The sequence below is a fragment of the Camellia sinensis genome, chromosome 9 (assembly GCF_055761805.1).
Source record: "Camellia sinensis isolate YWXY chromosome 9, ASM5576180v1, whole genome shotgun sequence".
NCBI lineage: Eukaryota > Viridiplantae > Streptophyta > Magnoliopsida > Ericales > Theaceae > Camellia > Camellia sinensis.
Genome location: NC_138969.1, coordinates 106,555,982 through 106,581,606, shown reverse-complemented (window position 1 = coordinate 106,581,606; position 25,625 = coordinate 106,555,982). Strand labels below are relative to the sequence as shown.

The 25,625-nt window shown below is 40.4% G+C and overlaps 1 long non-coding RNA gene across 1 annotated transcript in view; it reads left to right on the top strand.

Annotated features, from left to right (window-relative positions):
* LOC114265290 (uncharacterized) overlaps positions 1-25,625 on the top strand; it is a 119,585-nt gene that overhangs the window by 13,281 nt on the left and 80,679 nt on the right. The gene's annotated exons all lie outside the window — the stretch shown is intronic.

The window sequence follows — 25,625 nt, the reverse complement described above, 5'->3', positions numbered from 1 at the left end:
GGCAACTCTGTATCTGGCAAAGCAGTCCATGTTTGGCACTTCTTTTTTAAAAATCAGTTTTTCAAAACGATTTGTCGGATTTGGACTCTTTGGTGATTTATCGGTCTCGCATTGCACTTTGCGGGATTAGATTCAGAACCGTGACATTTGAGTCCGAACTGTAGCATGAAGCCCCCGGGGCCCGTCTACAGTTTCTTGCGACTCTGCTGGGAAGATAGAGAACTTGACTCGAACTCATGATATCGTGTTTTGTTCACACTTATGTGTTTCTTTGCATTGGTGCGCCTAGGACACCGTGCCGTATGCTATTCCTGAACGGTTTGTCGGAGGCTCGCTTTGAGAAGTGTGCCATAAGGCTGACCGGTTGCGGGCTCTGCCACGACGGGAACACAAACCTCAGTTTTTGCCGAGGTACCCTTTTTGACCATTCGACCTAGTGCATATCGGAATCCATAGTGACTATTCCAAGCTAGGACAAGTTGCTTACTCGATTTCAGGTTGTTTGAAACCGCTGTGTGCGTAGTGAAATCCTAGCTCCTGACAAAATAGGACAGGGAAACCCTACCCCAACATAGGGGTGGTTTGGCTCTCATTTGCTTGTTATGTGCTTTTAGAGTGTGCCCCTACGGGAATGCACGTATCAGTTTGCAAGTCTGGGTATCAGGCCTGCGGGCATCAGTATTTTGAGAATCAGTTATATCTGTGAGTATCAGATTCAGATTTGGGGCAGTAATTTGGGGAGCAGTGATCAGTGGTCGAATACAGTTATTCAGCTATGCTTATGAAATTGGACTGAGATGCTACATGTTTTCTCTTTCAGTTCAAAGATTCGGTTCTGGGCAACCAGTGTTCTTCTTCGCTGAGGCAAGGCAGAAAAAGGCCAGTTGAGGCTCACCGGTTCATCAGATCTGTCAGCCACCAGTCACATCCCCTCTGTTCAGTTAGGCAGACTCGCAATGACATAGAATTCAGAAGAAATTGTGGATATGGCAGTGGCACTAAACCAAGGAATCACCATACAGGGTGAGACCGATGTTGAAGTACAACACCCACCTAGGTCACCGGTCGCGCGTCCAATCTGGAAACCCCAGTTATTTCAAACCCGTGAGCCCACCACTTTTGAGTTGATGGGAATGATCGGCGATCTCCAGAGATCTGTGGCTGATTTAGCCTACGGAATGTCGGCTTCACCACCGACTGCATCGTATGCTGAGAATTTCATGCCGAAAGAGCCCCCGCTATTAGGGCGAATTGTGATTGAGCTCAGCCAACCTGAAGCCATCCCAAGTTCCAGCAATGGCATGACGACAACAACAGGGCTCCGCTCTGATGCAGCGACCCAAACCTTCCACCAAGCTAAGGCGAGTGGTAAGGACAAGGTGAAGGTGGACACCGATCCCTATGAACAACTCCTGTGGGTTGTTGAGGCTTTGAAAGCCGGAGGACTGAATAAACAGCAGGTGCTCGCTGTTGCTGTAAAAACTGTGGATGACTCTTTCCCCACTTAGGGTGAGAGTAGTGCAAGCCAAGGGGAAAATCAGGACAAGGACTGTCGTACCAAAACCATTCCTTCCAACCCTAACCCTGCACCCGGAAAAGATCAGAAACCAAGTCAGCACCTGCCGACCCTTTTGCCAGTGCGTCCGGTAAAGGTCCGTAAACCTCGAAGTATCTACCCCGAGGTCGTAGGGTCTTCCATGTCCTCTACATGCCTTTGTCCAAGGCTCTCCAGATCCTTGCTGAAAAGGGGCATCTTAAACCCCTCGAGCCTCGGCCTCTCCCTAGTCATCTTCCATCCAGTCATGACGTTACCTAGTACTGTGCATACCATCAACAGACCGGTCACAGCACCGACGATTGCTTCCGTCTTCGCCACGAAGTATAGGATTTGATTGACAAAAAGGTCATCCTCCCACCTAGCTCAGCAAAGTCCATCGTCACTGGGTCAGTGAACTTCGAGGATAATATAAGTATGTGATCAGTTGATGAACCACCTACGAGCGGCACTCAGTTTACTCCAGATGTGGCGTATGGCACGCACTATTTTGAGCATTTGCGATTGCTACCTTTTTTACTGTCTGACTTGGGTATTCAGTCACTTTTGTTGGCTTGTATATAGTCAATCTCTTTTTACTATGTCAGTCGGGTCTGCCTTGTTGTATCGAGTCAGTCCTGTTGTACAGGAGTCGAGTGATTCCGGGGGTGTTATCTCGGATATCACTGTTTTGTTTTGTATTTTCCTTTTTGCTTTCTTTTGGGTCTGTTTCTGTCGTTGAGCCAGTTACACCAAAAGATCTGAGTGGAACAGCTGTTAATTTTCGCACTCTTGTGTTGGCTTTGGCCCTGCGCCAGTTATGCCGGAAGCTTGAATGAAACGGTAGTTCTTTTCACCTACTCTTCCGTACCTTGAAATTATTGCATTGACTCAAGTTTTTCAAAACCTTTTGAACATTATGATGAAAACGAAGAGGAAGGAATTCCTCTGGATTTGCAAAATTTGATCAATTGAGAGAAAGAGAGGCATGCTAAGCCCTTAATGAATGAGATCATGCTTGTTAACGTGAGTACTGAGAAGGATCCTGGCTTGATCTAGATTGGTTCTACACTGTCTTCAGTGCGAGCGATTTGTCGCTTTCTTAAAAGATTTCAAAAAAATGTTTTGCGCCGTCTTGTGAAGACCTGTGTGGAATCGCTCTTGAGATTGTGCAGCCTAGGATCGCTCTCAGCCTCGAGACTCGACCCCTGGCTTTCAAACCTTGAACTTGGATTCAGAATGTTCAAAGGTCAATCATGATGAGAGGCATGTGTGGCCAGATTTGAAGCAGCCCATGAACTAAGGGTAAGGAAGTCAAAACAAGAAGATCAGATGTCATCAAAAGGGGCTTACGAAGCTTGATAAGAAGCAGCTCTTGAACTAGGGGCACAAAAAATGACAGATGTGCTCGAAGCAGCTCTTGAACCTATATTTGACACCCCAACCACCATTGCCACATGGTACCTAGTGATTGGTCCTCACGTCGCTTCACTACTATGCATCCCTTTATCTAACGTCAACCATCACCATGAATCCCAAGAATTTTGAATCATTTCTTACTATCTTTTCTCTTTCCTCCAAAACCTCTCATGCCATTTCATCTCCTCACTCTTGTATTCATTCTATCCCTACCTTCAAACTTTCTCTCTCTAGACTTCCAAACCTTCATTGTTGTGCTTGTAAACCCACTGCTATAACTCACTCCAATCACCATCTCTGACACCCGCTTCATAATTTTAGCTTATTAAAAGACTTGTCTCACTCCAGTGACCTCGACTTTGGGACCTGTTCTTCATTATTCTTCAAGTTTTCCATATTTCTTTGAATTTTCCTATTGCAACCCAAATTTCTTGCACATTTGAACCTGAATCTGGGTTATAACCACTGAATCACCTTAGGAAAAACGTAGAACTTCTTAAGAACTTTATTGATAACGCCAATAAATCTTCTTGAAACTCTAGAATAGAAACATACATTCACCATGGGAATGCATAAGTGGAGAGCAGACTCTCCTGCCAAACTATAAAACTTTTGTTGAGAATTCGACATTCTGGCAGACTTGCACATATGTTTAGCTAGCGAAATCGATTCCATAATGCCTGGAGACGACTATATGCCCTTCCCCGTAGTCTCTATAGTAGAGGGGACCATTAGGTTCCCTCTAAACCCACTCTTCCAAGAAATGATGCACTTTTACAAGCTGAACCCGATGCAACTAGTCATTAACACATTCAAGATCATTAATGGTAAGGGTGTAGCGGATATTTCGATCCGTCCAAACTGATTGAACAAAACCAATCCGTCGTATTTTGGATGGATGCATGATGACGAGCAAACAGTTGTGGATTGATTTTTTCCAATCTACCTAGTTTTAGACGGATGACGGATTAACCGCCAAATCGCAAGCACCCCTAGTAATTTGTAAGATTTTGTTTTTTCAATTTGCTTAGATATTCTGTTTGTGTTTTCAATTAAAAAAGAGGTTAGATATTCTGTTGTGTTTTCAATTTGGAAATAGTTTTGATAATGTATGGTTTTCTTATATGTATTTATTATTGGTATTTGACGATTTACTTGATAATCTTTTGGTTATGTTGAGTTAGATTGTTATTGTCATGACCCGAACCCGCCCCCATGGGTTAAGGACACAGCCGGCCAGTAATCCTGAGATTACTTACGACCTCAAACCAAACCAGACATAACTCATCAGAGTAAAGGGGCCAAACGGAAGCAAAATTTAAAACTTTGTCCATAGAGCTGTGCTCACATGGCACATCATAACAATCCATACACATACATGTTAATAACTCACATCAAAATATGTAATAACACAAGGTTCCGTACATACAGGATCATTCAAGTCTAAGTCAGCCAATCAAAACTATATACAACTGTAATCCAAAGTCCTCGCCAACATGACAATACATAACAAAAAAACAAAAGGGTGAAGACAAGTCTCGTGCGTGAGACGTATGGGCTGACTCTTCAAAACCTTGGTTGTTCCACACAAACTTCACTGAGGTTGGGTTTGGACCTCCCTTGGCTCACCTACAAACACATGAATGAACGTAAGCGAAAGCCCAGTGAATAATATCAATAAAGAAGTTACACTAATGGTACTTAGAACAATGTACAGCAAACGGCCTTGGGCCCAATTCATATTTCTATCTAATATATAAATATATAAATATATACATAGGTCAAGTAACTGCGGTTCCAAACACATCGAACGGCCTCGGGCCCAATCCATTTACGTCAAACGGCCTTCGGCCCATTCGTTCTTTCATTCATGTCAGGCTGGCCTTTGGCCCATCCATTCTTTCACTCATGTCAAACTGGCATTTGGCCCATTTATACTTTCATTCATGTCAAACTGGCCTTTGGCCCGTTCATACTTTCATTCATGTCAAACTGGCCTCTGGCCCATTCATACTTTCCTCCATGTCAAACTGGCCTTTGGCCCGTTCATACTTTCATTCATGTCAAATTGGCCTTTGGCCCATTCATACTTTCATTCATGTCAAATTGGCCTCTGGCCCATTCATACTTTCCTCCATATCAAACTGGCCTTTGGCCCATTCATATTTTCGTTCATGTCAAACTAGCCTTTGGCCCATTCATACGAATTAACGAACTTATAAGACTTACATAGAAGTAAGTAATTGGAAAAATAACATACTTCAGATATCTTTATTAAGATATTACTAACAGTGATCGGCTGGATGATTTGCCCTGGAGCTCGACCCTACACATTCCATGAACACAATGGGTCACAAACAATTCAATCCGTTCTTAATTCACATATTCCTCTTTAGGCTTCATTCTTATCCTTTTAACTCATTTACAATGCTTAATGCATGCCAAAGAGTACTTAGAAGTGAAAGAGAACGGAAAATGAAACACGGAACACATTTACAAAATTTCAAAAACAGGGGTCCCCGCTCAAGCATGGATTTACCCGCTCGAGCGGACCCATTAAGTCTGCAAAAGTACTGGATGCCTTATAGCGATTCCGGGTTTTACCCCTTGTTGTACAGTGATCTGGACTTGGTTCCGTGGATGTTAGCAGTTGTTTATATCTTGTTTACATCCTTTCGTACTTTGTATTTGAGTTATAGGATGTGTTGGGCGTGTTCTGAACATGTGGGTTGAGTTTTGGTCTCAAGTGTAGTTGCTCAGGATTTTGGTGTTACGCTCGAACGGATAATTCTGCGCTCGAGCGGAGTTTGGTTTTTGGTTGTCCGCTCGAGCGGGCCTTCTTGCGCTCAAGCGAGGTTTACACACTCCCAGTATCTCGTGTCCCTGTAAAACTTCTGCAGGTGTGTTTTTCACGCTCGAGCGGGTTTCCTACGCTCGAGCGGGTATGTTGGCGCTCGAGCGGGTAGTGCTTTCTCTGTGAAAGTTCTGGAAAGGGGAAATCTACGCTCGAGCGGACTGGTTTTTGCACTCGAGCAGATGTATTTTATTCTTGTGTCTTGGAGCTCGAGAGGGCCTTCTTGCGCTCGAGCGTGTCCAGATTTTTGTGTTTGACGCTTGAGCATTCTATTCCCCGCTCGAGCGGAAGTGTCATTATCAGTGGGCAGCTGGGCATTTTTGAATCACTTTTTATATTCACTCTCTCTCTCTTACTTTCTAAAAACACTTTTCAGAGCCTCTCTCTCTAGGATTTCCCTTCTCTCTAGGGTTTGATCTAGTTAGAGTGTTCTCCTATCCTTCGGCCTTTGTAAAAAGCGTGTTGATCGTCGAGGGCTTCGTTTTGATCCGAAAAGTATGGAGTTTGGAACACTTTGGTTTTGGTCTTCTTCTCCATTTGAGCTCTAACTTCGAGGTAGGGATATCCTACTCCTCCTTATGAGCTTTGTCTTTAAATTTTAACATTTTGATATGTTAGGGATTGTTGGGTAATTTTGAGAAAGTTTGGGTCTTTGTGTAATTTTACAAAAGATGGGGTTTTATTTATATAAGCCTATTTGCATGTTTAGCATGGAGAAATGAGATAAATGTTGGGTTATTGATAGAAATGGAACCTTAGGGTTGTTTTGATAATTATGGGAATTGCCCTAATTACATTGATGAATTAATGTGTGAAATTAATTTTGAGAAATGAGAAGTCGGATTGAAAATGTTGAAATTGGGAACATATGGGATTAAAGGGTATAGTTGGATCATTTATCACTCACCTAGTTGAAATGTTGATATTTATCCATTTGGTGCATTTATTTTCTGTTTAGAAATAACTGCTTTGGGCTATCGGTGGAGAATAGTCTTGATTGTTGTAGACAATGCATGATGATTAGGCGAACTAAAACTAATCGATTGAGTATGCTATCGAGTATAGCGGTTGGAATAATACATCAACTTTATGTATTGATTGATTGTGTATATGATCTATGTTTATATACATTGTGTGTGGGATGAGATAGGGGATGTACTCCACGGTTTAGGAAAAGATAGGGGATGGACCTCTAAACCGGATTTCGTGTGACATTGATACAATACTACAATGTGTATCAAGTGAGGATTATGGAAGTGTTTGAATTGATTTGATATAGCACTAAAATGTATATCGTTATCAATTGTGAAGTATTCTATGTGTTATTGATATAGCACCAAAATGTGTATCCATCATGAATTTCGAAAGTGTTTAAAGATGAGTCTTAATCTCATTAAGTCATTTGGCTAGATTCTAAGCCTTGTTTTCAAACTCAAAGTTGAATAACAAATGGAAGCTGAAGTGTGCCATGGGCATGATTGCCGTGAAACAGTAATACGTCATACGTTGGAATACAAGTGTGGACCATCTATTGAATGCTATTATTTTAGTCATTGTTTATAGTTGGTTTAGTATATTTCTACTAGGCTGTGGCTCACCCTTTATGGGACATCATTTTCAGGTATAGGTAGCATGCCACCTCCAAGGACATAGCTTGGGAGGTTAGAGACAAACAGACTGTTTCTGTTGTTTTGTTTTCTTTTGATGCATTACGTGTATATCAAGCCAAGGGCTTTCTTTGTATAGAGTTAGTACTCTTTTTTTTTTGTAACCAAGTGTTGGCTTGGAAAGTTGTAAGCCCATAGGGCATTTACTTTCGTTGTCAACTTGTAATACATTTTGTAATGATTACTCTAATGGAATATATTTATGCTTTATTTTCTGTGTCTAAGCATGCAATTGTTAGATGATTTATGGGTTTATTTTGAGGGCGTTACAACTTGGTATCAGAGCTTACCGGGCTCGAATACTTTGGGTACGTAGAAAGTGATTAGTATCACAATGGGTTTGTCTCACTTGTTAGAGACTTATGTGTGACATTATGTGTTTATTTGATAACATATTTATGTGACTACTTGGGTATGGGATTTAGTTTCTAGGATGTTGATTGGATCCTTGGGTTTCTGTGAGTCTTGTTGGAAAAGCACTTGATCAATGCTGTTTCTAACTGGAACTCTAGTAACGCCTCGGGACTATCATTATCCGGAAATGAAATTCGTAAGTGCTTATGTGTTTATGTGCTTTCGTGGAGTGAATTACAGTTGTCCATGTATTAGGATGCGAGTGTTTAGTTTTGTCACACTTATGAATGTGCTAATGTTCTTCGTTACCTTTATTAGGATGTCTAGATGAGGAAGAGATGGTAGACGTGGCAGATGTGGTAGGCAGGAGATGCCTTTATCGGATGATATTCCGACACAGCAGGAGGGGGTTGGCCAGGCCAATGTGGCCGAGCCAGCAGGTCAGGAGGCTATGGGCATTTTAGCCCGAGGGATAGCCGATGCTTTGAGGGAGTCTATGGGTATTCTCAGAGCTGAGAATCCAGTTCAGGCTCTAGTGCAGGCCCAGGTTGTTGAGGCAGGGCTTTCCTTCTTGAAGAGGGAGTTCTTCCGGTCTAACCCGGACGCGTTTATTGGGGATCCAAAGGAGCCACTTAAGGCTGACGAGTGGTTGGAGCAGATGAGTAAGACGTTCGAGATGCTTGGCATCGAGGACGGGGCGTTGAAAGTGACCTTGGCATCCTTCCAGCTTAAAGGGGGTGCGGGTCAGTGGTGGAAATACATGAGGGGCCGTATTGCTGGCACATGGGAGGCTTTTGTGGAGGCTTTTCAGGAGAAGTACTTATCTCCAACAGTCAAGGAAAAGTTGAGAGACCAGTTCTGCTAGCTTTTGCAGTTGAGTTCTTCAGTGGCCGAGTATGAGGCTGCTTTTACTAGCTTGTCCAGGTTCACATCTGAACTTGTGGCATCCGAGGAACGCCGCTGTGTTGAGTTTGAGAAGAGGTTGAGGCGCAGCCTCAAGATGAGAGTTGGGGGTTCTATGATCCGAGACTATGGGCGCTTGGTTGATGCTGCAGCCCATATGGAGATCATGATGCAGGAGGAGGAGGGACAGAGAGGCTCCAAGAGGAGCCAGGATGGTCAGGGTGATGGTAGAAGGCAGAGGGGTACTAACCCTCAGCAGTCTGAAAGGAGTGTTGCTAGATCGACCTTTCCAGTGCCGAGTGCAGGCTTAGGAAGAGGCAATCAATGAGATTTCACCTGTTACAAGTGTGGTCAGCTGGGCTAAAAGGCTTCGATTTGCCCACAGAGGGGAGGAGGCCAGAGAGCTGCTTCATCTTCAGCTAGACCGCAGAGCTAGAGTCAGGGCAGGGGCCAGCCCTTGTCTTGTTATCAGTGTGGTCAGCCTGGGCATCTAAAGAGGTTTTGCCCACAGTTGAGTGCCACTTCGGGCGCGTCTGGTTCTAGGCAGACGCAGGGTTTTCAGCTAGCTCAGTCTGTGCAGGCCTTGAGGGCCAATTCGGGAGCTTCGTCGTCCCAGTCTGTGTAGCAGTCGTATGCTCTGAGGGGTGAGCATGTGGATCAGGGCCCTACTGGGCGTGTGTATGCTGTTACCGCGCAGGATCTTGTACTTACTCCATCAGTTGTGAGGGGTACCTTCTTGTTTTACAACTCGGTTGCTAGTGTATTGATTGATATGGGTACATCTCATTCTTTTGTATCTGCTGCATTTGCATCTGTTTTGGGATTGGAGTTGGCACAGTTAGCATCTCCTATTTGTGTAGTGTCACCTATTGGGGGTGAGTTGATTTTGAAACAAGGATGTAGGGGCAGTGATATAGAGGTCGCCGATCACTGGCTTTCGTTTCCTTTTGTAGTGATGCCCATGTCGGAATTTGATGTTATTTTGGGTATGGACTGGCTATCGTCATACCGGGCTGTTATTGATTGCTACCGCTAAAGGGTCACAGTTTGTACCTTGAGCGGGGAGTGTTTCCATTTCTTGGGGGATCGGGTTGGTAGTGTGTTGCCACCGGTGTATGATCTGCGAGGGCGGAGTGAGCTTAGTGGTCTACTTGCTAGCTTTTTTAGTAGTGAGTGCGGTGAGACCCAAACTGTGTTACTGAGAGTGGTTTGTGAGTACTCGGACGTCTTTCCCGAGGATCTCGTTAGTTTGCCACCTCATCGAGAGATCGAGTTCTCTATTGATTCAGTGCCCGGTACGACGCCGATTTCTATGGCACCTTATCGTTTTGCCCCAACCGAGTTGAGTGAGTTGAAGATTCAGCTCCAGGAATTGCTAGATAAGGGCTTCATTCGCCCTAGTGTTTCGCCGTGGGGAGCACCGGCCCTCTTTGCTAAAAAGAAAGATGGTGCCTTGAGACTGTATATCGACTACCGGAAGTTGAATCGGGCTACGATCAAGAATAAGTACCCTATGCCCCGTATAGATGATCTGTTTGACCAGTTGAAGGGGTCCCGTTGTTTCTCTAAGATAGACTTGAGACCGAGTTACCACCAGTTGAGGGTAAGGGAGGAGGATATCCCGAAGATGGCATTCCCTACGCGGTATAGCCACTATGAGTTTCTGGTGATGCCGTTTGGGCTCACCAATGCACCAGCAGTCTTTATAGACTTGATAACTGAATCTTCCGGGAATTCTTAGATCGCTTTGTGGTCATTTTCGTGGACGACATTCTGATTTATTCGCCTTCTAAGGAGGAGCACGAGGAACACTTGAGAGTGGTGCTTGAGTTACTTAGAGCCTATAGGCTATATGCCAAGTTTGGGAAGTGTGAGTTCTGGCTGGGGGAAGTCAAGTTCTTAGACCATGTGGTTTCCAGGAAAAGGGTGTCTGTTGATACATCCAAGATTGAGGCAGTGCAAGATTGGGCACAGCCTGAGAGTGTGTTTGAGATCCGCAATTTTCTGGGATTTGCTGGGTATTACCGCCGGTTTGTGAAGGATTTCTCCAGGCTAGCTTCACCATTGACTAGATTAACTCGGAAGGGAGTCAAATTTGTATGGAGTAAGACTTGTGAAAAGTCGTTCCAAGAGCTGAAAGTTAGATTGACTACCGCTCCGATCTTAATTATTCCGGAGAGAGGGTTGGGTTATGCAGTTTATTGTAATGCCTCACGAGAGGGTTTGGGTTGTGTGTTAATGCAGGAGGGGAAAGTGGTGGCCTATTGCTCACGTCAGTTGAAAATACACGAGAAGAATTACCCTACACATGACCTAGAGTTAGCAGCAGTGATATTTGCCTTGAAGATCTGGAGGCATTACCTTTATGGTGAGAGGTTCGAGATGTTCTCGGACCATAAGAGTTTGAAGTACTTGTTTACACAGAGAGACTTGAATTTGAGACAGAGAATGTGGATGGAGTTCATTGAGGACTACGACTTTGAGTTGTACTATCACCCGGGGAAGGCCAATGTAGTGGCCGATGCCCTTAGCAGGAAATCCATTAGTGATGTAGCTTGTATAGCCATCCGGGAGTGGGAGATGTTGGGTGCACTTGGCAAGTTTGATTTGCTTTTAGGCGAATCCGTTGAGGCTGCGGCCTTATTTTCGGTTGTTGCGCAGCATACACTTGTGACTTGAGTGTTAGAGGCACAGGGAGGTGACCTTGAGGTAGAGTCTTTCCGAGAGAAGATTTCCAGTGGAAAGGTTGAGAAGGGTTTGACGGTGTATCCCAACCAGAGAGTGACATACCGAGACCGTTTGTTTGTGCCGGAGTCTTGCCGAGAGGAGGTACTCAGAGAGTTTCATCATTCACGCCTTGCGGTGCATCCGGAAGGCACTAAGATGTATCGGGATTTGGGTCGCCAGTTTTGGTGGCGGGGTATGAAGAAGGATGTGGCGGTTTTCGTGTCTAAGTGCCTTACTTGTCAGCAAGTGAAGGCCGAGCATCAGAGGCCAGCGGGTTTGTTGCAACCCTTGCCTATTGCCGAGTGGAAGTGGAAGCATGTCACTATGGACTTTGTTGTAGGTCTTCCGAGGACTCAGCGGGGTAGTGATGCTATTTGGGTGGTTATAGACCAGTTGACTAAGTCGGCGCACTTTATCCCTATACGCGTGAGAGATTCGGTAGATCATCTTGCCGACTTGTATATTCGAAACATAGTGAGGTTGCACGGGGTCCCAGTGACGATCGTCTCAAATAGAGACCCTCGTTTTACTGCGAGGTTATGGTAGAGTTGGCAGAGTGCCTTGGGCACTAAGTTGACCTTTAGTACGGCTTATCATCCTCAGACTGACGGGCAGTCCGAGCGTACTATTCAGATCCTTGAGGATATGCTTTGAGGTTGTGTCCTTGACTTTAGTGGGACGTGGGAGAGGCACTTGCCCTTGGTGAGTTTGCCTACAATAACAACTTTCAGTCTAGTATCGGTATGACACCGTTTGAGGCCTTGTATGGCCGACCTTGTAGGTCTCCAATTTGTTGGGCCGAGGTGGGTGATGCACCTTTGTTAGGCCCGGAGTTGGTGAGGGAAACGACGGAGAAAGTCGAGCTTATCCGTAGGAGGCTTGTTACAGCCCAGAGTCGTCAAAAGAGTTATGCCAACCATAGGAGGAGGCCTTTATCTTTTGAGACGGGTAATCATGTTTTTTCTGAAAATATCACCTAGGCGAGGTTTGATGAGGTTTGGGAAGAGTGGGAAGTTATCCTCTCGGTTTATCGGTCCCTTTGAGATCCTCGAGAGGATTGGGGAGGTTGCTTATCGTTTGGCTTTGCCGCCGCAGTTGTCCGGAGTGCATGACGTGCTTCATGTGAGTATGCTTCGGAAGTATGAGCCGGATCCATCGCATGTATTGGATTGGACCGACTTAGAAGTAGATGAGGATACCTCGTATGAGGAGAGACCGGTTCGGGTTTTGGATAGGCGGGATCAAGTCTTGCGAGGCAAGACCATTCCCTTGGTAAAGGTTTTGTGGAAACATCACGGAGTGGAGGAAGCCACTGGGGAACGTGAGTTGGAGGTTCAAGAGAAATATCCGGATCTATTTGTGGATGTTTGAGTATATGTTGTATATTTTGTTGTATTGTTAAACCTTAAGAGTATTGAAAATATCTTAGGTTGTAAAACATTGTGTATGTTTTGGTTTAATGGAAGTATTTTTGAACTTGCCTTGAAATGGAAGTTTGATATAACATTGTATATGTTGAATGTGTTATAGAAATGGAAATCATATCATGAATATTGAATATGATGTGAAATAGGAATCATGTGCATTTTAAATTGTTGAAATGGCAAGGAAATGCATGTCGAAATGTATATGTTGTGAAATGCCTCTTGACAAGAGATGGAATGACCGGGAAGGGTCGAGTTATTTAATGTTGAATGTAACATTGTTTAAAATGGAGAAAAATTTGTTCTTTTGAAAACTTGCATTTAATTTCGGAGACGAAATTCTTTAAGGGGGGAAGGTTATAACGATTCCGGGTTTTACCCCTTGTTGTACAGTGATCTGGACTTGGTTCCGTGGATGTTGGCAGTTGTTTATATCTTGTTTACATCCTTTCGTACTTTATATTTGAGTTATAGGATGTGTTGGGCGTGTTCTGAACATGTGGGTTGAGTTTTGGTCTCAAGTGTAGTTGCCCAGGTTTTTGGTGTTACGCTCGAACGGATAATTCTGCGCTCGAGCGGAGTTTGGTTTTTGGTTGTCTGCTCGAGCGGGATTTACACACTCCCAGTATCTCGTGTCCCTGCAAGACTTCTGCAGGTGTGTTTTTCACGCTCAAGAGGGTTTCCTACGCTCGAGCGGGTCGCGCTCGAGCGGGTAGTGCTTTGTCTGTGAAAGTTCTGGAAGGGTGAAATCTACGCTCAAGTGGACTGATTTTTGCGCTCGAGCGGATGTATTTTATTCTTGTGTTTTGGAGCTCGAGAGGGCCTTCTTGCGCTCGAGCGTGTCCAGATTTTTGTGTTTAACGCTCGAGCGTTCTATTCTCCACTCGAGCGGAAGTGTCGTATATCAGTGGGCAGCTGGGCATTTTTGAATCACTTTTTACATTCACTCTCTCTCTCTCATACTTTCTAAAAACACTTTTCAGAGCCTCTCTCTCTAGGATTTCCCTTCTCTCTAGGGTTTGATCTAGTTAGAGTGTTCTCCTATCCTTCGGCCTTTGTAAAAAGCGTGTTGATCGTCGAGGGCTTCGTTTTGAAAGTATGGAGTTTGGAACACTTTGGTTTTGGTCTTCTTCTCCATTTGAGCTCTAACTTCGAGGTAGGGATATCCTACTCCTCCTTATGAGCTTTGTCTTTAAATTTTAACATTTTGATATGTTGGGGATTGTTGGGTAATTTTGAGAAAGTTTGGGTCTTTGTGCAATTTTATAAAAGATGGGGTTTTATTTATATAAGCCTATTTGCATGTTTAGCATGGAGAAATGAGATAAATGTTGGGTTATTGATAGAAATGGAATCTTAGGGTTGTTTTGATAATTATGGGAATTGCCCTAATTACATTGATGAATTAATGTGTGAAATTAATTTTGAGAAATGAGAAGTCGGATTGAAAATGTTGAAATTGGGAACATATGGGATTAAAGGGTATAGTTGGATCATTTATCACTCACCTAGTTGAAATGTTGATATTTATCCATTTTGTACATTTATTTTCTGTTTAGAAATAACTGCTTTGGGCTATCGGTGGAGGATAGTCTTGATTGTTGTAGACAATGCATGATGATTAGGCGAACTAAAACTAATCGATTAAGTATGCTATCGAGTATAGCGGTTGGAATAATACATCAACTTTATGTATTGATTGATTGTGTATATGATCTATGTTTATATACATTGTGTGTGGGATGAGATAGATGATGTACTCCACGGTTTAGGAGAAGATAGGGGATGGACCTCTAAACTGGATTTCGTGTGACATTGATACAGCACTACAATGTGTATCAAGTGTGGATTATGGAAGTGTTTGAATTGATTTGATATAGCACTAAAGTGTATATCGTTATCAATTGTGAAGTATAGAAGTGTTTCTATGTGTTATTGATACAGCACCAAAATGTGTATCCATCATGAATTTCGAAAGTGTTTAAAGATGAGTCTTAATCTCATTAATTCATTTGGCTAGATTTTAAGCCTTGTTTTCAAACTCAAAGTTGAATAAGAAATGGAAACTGAAGTGTGCCATGGGCATGATTGCCGTGAAACGGTAATACGTCATACGTTGGAATACAAGTGTGAACCATCTATTGAATGCTATTATTTTAGTCATTGTTTATAGTTAGTTTAGTATATTTCTACTGGGCTATGGCTCACCCTTTATGGGACATCATTTTCACGTACAGGTAGCATGCCACCTCCAAGGACATAGCTTGGGAGGCTAGAGACAAACAGACTGTTTCTGTTGTTTTGTTTTCTTTTGATGTATTATGTGTATATCAAGCCAAGGGCTTTCTTTGTATAGAGTTAGTACTCTTTTTTTTTTTTTTTGTAACCAAGTGTTGGCTTGGAAAGCCATAGGGCATTTACTTTCGTTGTCAACATGTAATACATTTTGTAATGATTACTCTGATGGAATATATTTATGTTTTATTTTCTCGTGTCTAAGCATGCTATTGTTGGATTATTTATGGGTTTATTTTGAGGGCGTTACATGCCTCGTTTCTACGCTTGAGCGTGAATTCGGGCGCTCGAGCTGAAGGTCATTCTACATAGCTCCCCACTCGAGCATGAACTTCCTCGCTTGAGCGGACATCAATGACTGCAAAATATTCTGGGAGCTCGTATTTCCCGCTCGAGCGGCGCCTTCCCCGCTCGAGCGAAGAACATCCCAAATTCTGGAAAATCCAGAATTGTTCTTGAGCTCAATTTCAACATTCAAAAGGTTTTAAGCTCAAATTAATGCACCAAAAACATGCAAATACATCATATAGCATATGGATGTAAACAACATTAAGCTAATTATTCAAAACCATGGTCCAATCTTCAAAGTTAATCAATATTTCTTGGTATAATCAAGGCTCATGCATCCAAACTTCATATAATCTCCATATCTCCAATATTCAAACATGCATGCCAATTTTTGACTTCAATTCCATTTCAAATTATGCAAATGATGTCCATCCATTCTCATGAAACTCAGCAAAACCATGCTTGCATGTATGATCAAAACTCCCAATCTTGCATAATTTGCATGCTACATGTTAGATTATGTAAATTCATGGCAATTCATAGTAATTCTATGCATGCATGAACATATCAACTTTAATTTCATTTCAATTCTTGCTCTTGATTACCCTACTAGCTTGAATATACAAATTTACAAACTTATACTCATGAATTCGTGCTTAATTGCTCACCTAGAGGTTCAATTCTTCCAATCTACAGCTAATTCTTGAGTAATCTTCAAGATTTCCAAGCTTCAAGATCAAAACTTGAATTTGAGCTCCCTCTCTCTATCTGACCCTCACCCTCTCTTTCTAGAGTGATTTTCGGTTTTGAGCTCAAACAAGTGAATAAAGGTATACTAGAGCCCCTTATAAGCCCTATCTCTCAACCACATTTCATTAATATAAAATAATAAAGCTTAATCAATCGTTCTGAATCTAATTATTTTGATCTGAATCAATTTTCAATTAAATTTCACCGTCGGCTCTAAAAATTACGTTAATCACAATTGCGTAATCAATTTCGGGTTTCGTGGCCGATAAGGCCTTCAATTTAATTTTCAAAGCAGAAACTCAAATAGATTTTCCTACGGTGAACAGATAGAAATTCAAAACTATATATTTTCACATAAATGGCACGCAAATTCATATCAGACACATAATCACATTCATAATAAAGACCAATTAGCATAATACGGAATATGGATATCACAGTTATCCAAAAAAAATGTTGACAAATTGTTTTATTATGTTCAAAATTTGTAAAGTTTACACCGCCAAACTGATTCGCATCCATCCGCCAATCTGCTCAATCCGTATCTGTCAATCTGACAGACGGATGCGGATTGATTTTTTCAATCTGCCAATCTGGTGAATGGATGGCGGATTGGAGGTTCTCACGTGCAACTTAACCACCAAAATTGGTACCACCTACTGTCTTCCAACAAGGGTGCTGGGGATGACTATATCATCGTCTCAGGCAAGTGGGAGTTTGCTCTAAACGACACCCTTCGCCTCTATCCTCTGCCCAAAAGGCTCCTAGAGAAAGGTGAGAGTAAGTGACCAAACCCTTAAATCCTTCACTATTTGATTCGTTTAGACTACCAACTTACATTTATCATTTTTCTAATGTCTATTTCTTTTGTTTTGCAAAACCACCTCAGCCCAACACAGTTAAGAGGTTCGGCGTAGACAGATTTCTCGGCTTGCCTCTAAAATGCAGAGTTCTTTGATGCTCAATTACATCGCCACTTACCAGTCCCCACTTCTGGACGTATCATCTCGGAGCCCAACTTCTCTGTCAATAAACACACCAAGCTCTCCTCCACGACAAGACCAAGCCTCTATCTCTGACCCAAATCAGCCTTCCACTTCAGCACCTTCTCAACAAGTTCCCTCTGCTTAAGGTCAGCACAGACACTGAGAAAACAACAACCCGACTGCTAGAACGTGAAGCAAATGATGTTGAGGTCCTGAATTACCTTCGTCTAACCTTGACAACCCTTTTCTCGTCCTACCAGCAACGTACCGACGAGTTACCGTGGCCCCATAGTCGACAACGTGTCTCGCCAAGCTCCAATTGATGAAGACCTTCTTGCTAACATCCTCGACTTCATGTTAATTCAATCAACTCCATCTCTATCAAAGAATCCCCCAAAATCCAAAACCAAAAAGTACAAGTCTAAGGCCAAGCAAACAGCAATGCTAACATCCATGGCCAAAGATCTAGAGGATAGCATGCCCATCTCCCAAATGGCTGCTGGAAAATGCCCAGCCTCTAACTTCGCCGGCATCTAGAGTGGCAAAAATCTCTAAGTTTTAGAGACCAAAGAGTTGTGGGATGTCGTTCCTGACAACACTTGTATCCTAAGTTGGGTCAGCGAATGACCACTTAAAGTTGGGGACAGCGACTTTAAGGACACTGAAGTCATTGGTGTTCTCAGTACCAGTTTACTCTTGGCATCCGACATAGATACAATTAGCGTAGAGGCACTAATTTTTGTAATTACTTTTAAATCCCTAATCTTGAGGTTCTTTTAATAAAGTCTTTAAATTTTTACTTAATTGCTTTTTAAATCCTAGAATCGGAAAGAATCGTGGATTAATCCGAGTAAACCCTAATTGATTTTGGTAGATTAATAATCACCTTTAAAACCCTAGTATTAATTTAGACCCTATAATTATAGATTAATCACTTTAAAATCTTAATTTCCAGTAACGCCGTTTTCGTTCGGTTTCTTGCCTTTCTTTGCGCTTTAATTTAACAAGACCCAGATTTATTATTTTAAATTTTTTAATAATAGCATATTAATAATAAATATCAAGGTTTCATAAATTTATATTTGGTCCCTATACACTTCTATTTTATTTCATTTCAAACCTTAATTGTAATATTTTATTAATTAATGCATTTGTACCTATTATTTTATATATATAAATACAAATATCTTATATATATATATATATATATATATATTTCTTGGAGCCCAAGTAGTTGACCATGTGATGGATGAAAGGGCTTTGATGGCTTTGATGGACAACTTTGACAAATTTGCACTTATAAAACTTAGTCCCTAAGAAACCTCCCAATCCTTTCTCTATATATATGCACACTTCTCCCCCTCATTTTACTCATTTTCAGCCATGCATTAGAGGAGTGAGAGATAGTGACCTTGGAAAGAGAGAGAGAGAGAGAGAGAAGAAGAAGAAGAAAAAGAAGAAGAAGAAGAAGAATTGTGTTGAGTCTTATACAATAAAGGTAAACCTACATCACCTCTTCTCTCAAGTTCTTTTACCACTTGTTTTTCCCTTCCTAATACATGCTATTTGTATATATAAGTTGTAGTTTAGGCCTACACTTTTATATAAATGTGTATTAATCAAGAAATGGTGTGCTTATCTTTTTCTTAAATTTCCAACAGCAATTCTTTTCCCTCTTTTGAATTTATTTTCCTATCAAAACTCCATAAACTCAAAATTTGTTTTTATGGGGTAATATTTGGTATGTCTAGAGTATGTGATAATTTTGGTAGGACCTAAGGATGTATTTTATAACCTAAACAATTTTTCTAATTTTGTTACTCACAAAATTAGAAAAACAGTCAACTTTCTCTACTTTTAGAAAATTCCAGAAAAATAATCTTGAGTCCACTTTTATGTCAAAATCTTAATCTTGGTGTTATATTTCAACTAAAATTTGTTTGAACTCAAGAGAGTGAGAGGTTTGAGAGAAAAATCGATTTGTGTAACAGTCAACAAATCTGGATAGATCTTGATAATTCTGAATTATCGTAAAATCTAAAATATCTATCCTACTTTTGTAGATTCGGTTTGAAACTAGACTCATTTATCTACAAACTCACATGAGGCTAGGTATTTAGGGCCAATAAAAGTTTTTTTTTTCATAATTATTTTCTAACTAGTTCAAATATGAAATTCTAGAAATTTGTGTTAATGTGCTCTTAATTGGTTTTCAATTCTTATGTGCTATGTTTCTTGAATGTTTAAGTCTTGATATGGAAACTACGATAAATTGTGAATTTGTTTTACCACTCATAAATTACTTTATGTTTGGATTCATAATTATCTTGACCATGCTTTACTATAACCGAGAACATAATACACTTAATAAAGGGAAGATCAAATGGGATGGTAAAGGGTTACGATCATTGTGGTAAATTTTATAAGATAATCAACGGTAGATTCAAGAGTATAATATAGTGGAATGTGTTCCATTTTTGTGAAGTCTTGTGCAAGTGTGTTCTCGAATCCTAACATGACACGGGAGGTATTCTGGCTGCTTAATGGAATTGGGAGACATAAGGGTGACAGTGAGGCTCTCACACAGGGAGAGTATCCCTAGAAGCCTGTTCCCTTGGAGAAGACCGTGATGTCACCACTCGGATATGTAACCTAGGTGCGTGGGCATCATTGGTAACTGTGCGGTAAGCGACACACTGGTGGCTATGTGGTAAATGACACATTGGTATTGTATTAACCAAGGAAGAGTCAGAATTGCATGTGGCCAGTGTTAGTGGTCAGGTATGAACAACATTTCGCGGGGAGTTGCCCAGAACTAACTTAATTGACTATTATTCTCGAGAACTGAAATTTAATTATACGCTCTCTTAATTATTGCTTTTGTTGTATGTTATGATCGTGCCGTTATTTTACTTGTGTATTTGGAATGGGAAAAGAAACGGGGTGTGTGTGTCCACTGTGCATTCCAATCGCATGGCGTTTTATGCCAGGTGAAGGCAAATTTTACACTAAGAACGGAATCCCTAAAAGCTTTCAGGAACCATAGCTGCCCTAGAGATTAGATTTTATATTTTCTGTATTTTGAATAATCTTTTTTTGTATCAAGAAACTGATATGTATTTAATGACTTGAAGAATTTTATCTGTAACTATTATTAATATTTTCTTTTAGTGTAATTATTTATATTTTGTGCTTAATTATTTGTATAATGTTGTGCATCCACTAGTTAAACCCCGATGTATTGTTGTATTATATTACCGATGTTTCCAAAATTTGGGGCGTCACAATTAGTGATCACAATGAGTGCCAGCACTTTGCCAAGATAATGCAATACTCAATCTTTGTAAAACTTCTCAATTTCTTCTTCCATACAGTTTTTACTTAGAAACTTTTCTTATTATTGATCTATTTCTTTTTGTGGTCTATCCAACGTGCTCATGCCTTCACACAAAAGGCCAAGATGATGAATGGAGACTTGACAAAGAACATGATGAAATCAGCTGACTATCTCCACAAGCTCAATGACTTCGATGCCCAAGTGTAAACAACATAAGGATACAGTCAATGTTGCCAAGGCCAAGGCCTAGAAAGCTAAGGCCTTTGCAAGAGGAAATGGCTGTTAAAGCCAAGAAGAAACTGGCCGAGGCACTAGCTAGCAAGGAGCAAGAGATTAAGAAGGTTGATGCCAAAGCCTATAAGCAAGGGCAGGACTTAGTCTGTGACCTTTACAAAGCTCAAGTTAATATGGCCAGCAACAGAGGCTTCACTCTTCAATGGACTCCTGCCTTGGATGCTACTACTGTTACCAAGGACTCACCTCATTAGGATTTGATCAAATTATCACTTCCATTCCCTTTATCTCCTAGTCTAGTTGACCCTCCAACCGATGACTTTGACGACTTTGAGGAAGACAAAGATCCTCTAGCTGATGTTACGTCCCCGACGCTCAATTACAACGCCTTAGATCTCACTTGGGATGACAATGAGGTTAATCAAACTAACTCCACTGTTTCTAAAGAAGCCAAGAACACTGTGGCCGAGGACACTAAGAAAAAAGCTGCTGAAGAAACGGCCAAGGACATTAAGGATAGTGAGGCCCATACAACTGCTGCTACCACTACCACCTAAGTAACCATGGCCGAAGTCCTCAAAGACGCTCTAGAAGCATAGACTTCTTTACTTATTGTCTTTAGTTTTTGTTTCTGAACAATGACTCTACTCTTGTTGGCCGACGTGCCTTTTGATGTAATCACACTAAGTTTTTTAATGTAATTTCTGTATTTTTGTCTAAGTGTTGGCTCTATGATTTGCTTCTGTTGTTGCATGTCTTCTTTACCTTTACATCTTCAATACTTCATAGACTTGAATCAATCCAGATCTATGTTGGATTTGAAACCCAAACCTGTGTTGAAAACCAAAGTTGAATTTGAACATATTTGGATATCAACAGATAAACATATAGGAAAAAAAAATAAACATATAGCAAAAAAATAGGCTTGTGAAATCAACAGATAGGGAAAAAATTGAACAGATAAGGGGAAAAAAATTCAACAAATAGATATAAATTTGAACATAGGGAAAAATTAAATAGATAAGGAAAAAAATTCAACAGATAGATATAAATTTGAACGGATAGTCAAGAAAATTTGAATAGATAAAAAATAATTAGAACAAATAGTCAAAAAAAAAGTCAACCAGAAAAAAAATCAACAGATAAATTATGGGATAAAATTGGAAACAAAATATCGTTCAAAACAAACAAAATGACTTTTCGCCAAATTATTTCACAAATGATGGATTTCTCACCAACAAAAAATATCCATTGAAATCGAAAAATTCTATTTCCACACACCTGATAAACTCAGGGCACACACTTAATGAAAAATTAACTTAATGGCAATTATATCCTAATTAAAAATTACTATAATAGGCATCTATCAACGCCCCTAATATTATATACAAAAATTCTCTGTACACATCTTTTAGGAACAAAAATATCTCAATATACATCTTTTGAATCAAAACAATTAAACTCTAATTTTTCCATTGTGGTCACTTTGCTTGTTACACACTCTGTATTCCTTTGTTACTTGCAAAGAGCAATACTCTCAAAACATCTCTCATATTGCCTTAATATCTAGGTTTATATTTGATTATTTACATCGTTTAATTATTAATTCCACAATTTTTACTTGATTTTGATATCGAAGAGTTGCAAACTATGGAAGTTCAAACTCAAGCAATGGTGACAGCAAAATCAGTGATGAAAAGGTAAAATCGTATAGTAATTTTTTGTTTTTTTGCGTTTTGTAGTCAGAGACTCAGTGCTGAATTTTATCAATTAATTTGAAAAGCAACTGCCGAAATAACATTAATATTTCGATAAGAAAGTTCTGAATTTATTTATATATTTCGACACCTAAATGCTAAGTTTTTAATTTATTTTGGTACTTAAGTGCTGAATATAATTAATTTTTTCGGCTATATGGTGCCGAAATTTTTTGTTATTTTCGTTTTTTTAGTGCCGAATTTTTGTTTTATTTTTGGCCCTGTAGTGCCAATTTTTTTTATTTATTTCGGCTCTGTAAAGCTTAATGAAATTTTTTCCCTCTCCTTTTTGGATGGCATGCACTGGAGAAATTGAGGTTTGATCAGATATTATGGTGGAATGTACTAGTCATTTTACAGCTAAACAGGTAACTTTTAACATAAAATTCGTAAGTTCATAATTTGTATTTGTCAGTTTGTTTAGTTTGTTCTTATGAAAGTTGTGTGACATTATATATAGGTTTTTGACAACGAAAATGAATTGCTCACTTAGGTACGTGACATTGAAAGGATAAATGGCTTTGTTATTATTATAAGGACGTCGAACTATGGTGGCGGTCGTAAGAGAGAAAGAATTTATTCTGCTTGTGAGCGGAGTGGGAAGTATAGATCGTGTAAAAAGTTGAAAGACGGCTCAAAATACTTATTAAGACAAACTGGTACGAAGAAGTGCGAATGTCCATTTGATTTGAGGGCATTTAAGTTGAAAACAAATGATAAATGGACATTGAATGTACTTTGCAGGTTGCATAATCATCCAGCTGTGGAGTATCTCCAAGGACATTCATATGCAGGGAGATTGTCAGCTAATGAAAAGTCATTGTTAGTAGATATATCAAAAAGCCTAGAAAGACCAAAACAGATACTCATTACACTCAAACAGAGGGATGCCCTTAATATGAGCACAATGAAGACAGTTTACAATGTACGACATCGATGTAGGATTCTACAGAAAGCTGGTAGATCCCAAATGCAACAACTGCTGGGTGAATTAGTAAAACATAAGTACATTGAGCATTATCGATGTGAGGAAGGCTCTATAACTGTCACGGACTTGTTTTGGGTACATCTAGTGAGTTTGGATTTGCGTCGTACATTCCCTCGTGTGTTGATTATGGATTGCACATATAAGACGAATAGATATCAGCTTCCTCTTCTTGAACTTGTGGGAGTGACATCAACTCATATGACATTCTCCGTGGCTATCGCATACTTGCAAATTGAGCGGGTTGATAATTATGCATGGTTGTTACAAACATTGCGTGATCTTATGGACGACAGTGTTTTACCTGAAGTCATTGTCACAAATAGAGAGCTTGCATTGATGAATGCCATTGGCAACACCTTTCCGAATGCTTGACATTTGTTATGTCGTTGGCATATTAATAAGAATGTATTGACAAAATGCAAGAAAATGTTTGAGACAAAAGAAAAATGGGACAAGTTTAACACTGCATGGAGCTATTTGTCATCGACTGAGGAGGAATACAATGATCACCTTGCAATACTACATAAGGATTTCAGTAACTATTTGGAGGCAATCAAGTATGTTATTGTGAGTTGGTTGAATCCGTATCAAGAAAAATTCATTGCGGTACATATAGACATGTATATGCATTTTGGCAATATTACAACCAATCAGTAAGATTTGTTTTTTTTTTTTAATTTATTATAAATCATATAGCTATTTTTAATTATTATGCTTGACTATTTTGGTTTACATCCATATGAACAAGGTTAAGAGTGCTCATGCTAGATTGAAGAGGCAATTAGGTTCAAGTCAAACGACATTTGAGATTTCATTTGAAAAAATACATTGTTTACTTGAGTTGCAGCACATTCAAGTTAAAGTATCATTCGAGAAAAGTTTGACAACTGTGCAACATCAATTCAAACCTTCTCAATTCAGAGAGCTTCGGGGTAATGTGTCTATTTGTGCATTGGAGTACGTGTTGGCAGAGAGTAAGAGGGCAAATTCAACTGGAATTGATGTTGCAGCATGTGGGTGTGTTCTTAGGCACACGCATGGTTTACCTTGTGCTCATGAGATTGCAGATTACATAAGACAAGGCCGTCCTATTCCACTCAGTAGCATACATGTACATTGGACGCGACTTACTATATGTGTGCATAATTCGAAGGTTGAGAAGTTGGAATTGACTTGTATCCCAGAACTTGAGATGATTTTGAAGCGGTTCAATGAGTTTGATATTGCCACGCAATTGGATATGTTGAAGAAGTTGAGGGAAATTGCAAATCCAGCGAGCACTTTTCTTATTGAGCCAGATGTGAAACCTAATCCACGTTGAGGACATAAGAAAATTGATATATCTTTTCATTGTGACCTGTGTGCATTTAAGTTGGTTGACGATGGCCATGATAGCCAGAGCACATTAGCTTCCAGTCGGTCAAAGAAAAAGAGAGCTTCAAAAGTAGGTGAGAAGAAGTGAAATGTGAAGACAAAGACATATCATACAAGAACAAGTTTACCGAGTGCATATGTTGGTGACTTCCCGCCTATGTTAATACCATTCATAAAGTTGATGAAGGATGTAGATGGTGATGGGAATTGTGGTTTTAGAGCTATTGCAGGTTTACTTGGTCTTAGAGAGAATGACTGGGTGCAAGTTAGGTGTGATCTGCTACTTGAATTGAATAATCACAGAGATGAATACGTCGTACTATACAGGTCACATGAGAGGGTTAAGGAGCTGACACACATCCTTTCATATTTTGAAGATAGCCCAGGCTTTGATCGTTAGATGACTATGCCTAACATGGGGCATCTTATTGCATCATTTTATAATGTAGTCTTGTACCACTTGTCATTGCAACAATGTCTCACTTTCTTACCTTTGAGATCACTGCCGGTAATCCTAGCTGATCGTCGCGAGATTGCCATTGGATTTGTCAATGGAAATCATTTTGTGCTGGTATAAGATATGAAAATAACGGTACATTGTTGTTTAATACTTGTGTAATTGCAAATTTGATGGATTTGGTAAAGATATGTAAATTTTTGGATGTATGTGCAGGTATTTTTGAAGGCCGGTCATCCAGTTCCTCCCATTGTTGTGCTTTGGCGAGTTCACCATC